This window comes from Frankliniella occidentalis, unplaced genomic scaffold (genome assembly GCF_000697945.3).
Source record: "Frankliniella occidentalis isolate FOCC.00 unplaced genomic scaffold, Focc_3.1 Scaffold70, whole genome shotgun sequence".
Classification (NCBI taxonomy): domain Eukaryota; kingdom Metazoa; phylum Arthropoda; class Insecta; order Thysanoptera; family Thripidae; genus Frankliniella; species Frankliniella occidentalis.
Window position 1 is genome coordinate 23,582 of NW_026267200.1, and position 2,412 is coordinate 25,993.

Sequence of the window (2,412 nt, forward strand, 5' to 3'; positions counted from 1 at the left end):
GCGATAAGTCGCTTTTGTGCGATTTTGCGAGATTTTGCGCAATATCGTGCGATTTCGCGTTATTTTCGTTAAAATCCGAAAATGACAGGAATTGGCAGTACTTTCGAGTTCCGCGCCCCTGCCTCCGCACCGCATCACCCCTCCCCTCTCCCTCGAGTTCTCGACCAGCGCCGCCTTCGCTATACCGCTTCGTTCCGTTCGTTCATTAGTTCGCTCACGTGTGTTTATTTTACGTGGCGCCGCGCGGCACTCGGGATCTGGCAAGCCTGTATTAGAAATCGAGTGTGCGGATGTGCCGCGACCGCGACTAGCACTTGTTAGAAGTTTGTGTAAGCGATAATATTAATTGTTCAAGACGCAATATTATCACCATAACCCTTCGCACGAATGGTTAGGTTAAGTATTTTTAGTTATAAAATTGATTATACTATTTCTCTCTTTATTTCCGAACATATTAATATATTGTCACTGTGAACTGATATGACATTGACACATATTCACATCATGACAGCAGGGTAACATAACCATTCATGAAGATTAATTTCTCAGATTTTCAACAGGCTGTACCAGGATCACGAACATCAACAGAGATGAAGAAGAACATAAGCAGTTGGGTTAATACACCACTTGCTGCACCAAGCACACCATGCAGCAACAATCATCAGACAAGGTCTAACATTGACTATGTCTTTATCAGCATCATGACGGTCAAATCAGGATGGTGTATAATGATCTCAACTTTAATTGTATTGTTACAGTGAACCTGGTCCAAACATCACTATAACAACTGACAATTTATTACGGGCACGGGCCTCCTGCTTGCTAAATGCTTCTCCGCTTCAATCACATACGAGTTTGGTGCAATGGGCTCATCGTCTCACAAACGGGTTCATTGCCGAAATTCTGATGACCTACATATCTGATACAACACCAGCACCACAACACGGCGGTGACAATGTGTCAGATCAGGTAGGTGCCCTCATCATGTTGAAAGTTTATTGTCATTTGTATAAGAGAGAGTAATTAAAGAACAGGTAAAAACCATTACAGTTTCACTTACCATATCTTTGGAGCACCTGCTATTTGCCGGTTCATTGCGAGGAACGACATGTCCTCGCGATGGCAAGGGAAGGTGGAGAACTCAGTTCCAATGTACACAGTAGGCTTCTGGATGCCGAGGAGAGGTTTATTACTAAGTTTCTGGAGACCAGTATTCATATTGGTCATTGACATGCCACCACAAGTCTCCAGAGGAGGGGACACCGGCATGTTTTGGAGGTAAAGAACATTATTGGACAAGTTCTCAAGATTATCAAGAACTGCGTCAGCAGCGTGAAAGGTTGACTCTGTTGCAAGGAGTTGGCTCCTGTAGGGAACACACAAGGTATCCATGTCAACACACCAATATTAAAGAATGTGATTAACATTCTAAAGTTCATGGCCACTCACAATTCTCCACTGTGACTGTCGGGAGCAAAGTCACATGCTTCGACATCTTCCTTCATGGTTGACTGAAGACGTCTTAGAGACTTCAGAGCTGCGGAAAGTTGCTCTCCAGATTTGGCTTCGATTGACTGGTCGTGAGTTGGAGTGATTTGGAATAAAATCCTGTGGCTTAGGCTTTTCCTTTTCAGCCATTCAGGGTGGAACACGTTCAGAGCAGATGAATCACGTTTGATGAACTCCTTCACCTCACTGACATTCTTCATACCATCCTCATTCGTCCAGGTTTCCAACCTTCCCTGCAGGAGAATAACAGTTGACATTTTTGAAAAGGTTGCTATGATGCCTTACTGTACATGACACTGAAGGAGAAGGGACATGAAGAACAATGGCCACATATAGTTTCAGTACTAGAATACTTACAATGAAACCTCCTGCCTTGCATATTCCGTCATCAATGAGACTGTCGACAAGGACTCCAGGGTCCATGTATTCTTCTGGTGTGATTGCACACTCTCTTACTCCCAGTCTCATTGAATAGGGCCTACTACAACCTGACCCAGACATAATTGGTAGAACCTTGAGAACACAAAAGAATGAAATGGAATAATTAGAGTGATAGTGATGAGGTAAACATAAATAAAATTAATGACGGTAGACACAACAGCCTTTGTGAAAATGGGTAAACTTTAATCAGTACATTTCGAATATTTTTCATAGTAATGGTGGATTTGGTCTCGTAAGGGAGGCGCCGGGGCAGCGAAGTGGAGCTGGCAACTCCGTTTGGCGGAAGGGCGGGCCTGCTTGTTTTTTTCTTCGCTGAGCTCTTTTTGAAATAGAAGAAGAAGCGGAACAGCAGGGGAATGCAACTTGCAACCGGGTAGAACGGAGGAAAACAGCTAAGGGCTATGCTACTGCTCCGAAGACGCTGAACAGGAAGTATTCCTCGCCACGATCCACTCCACCCCG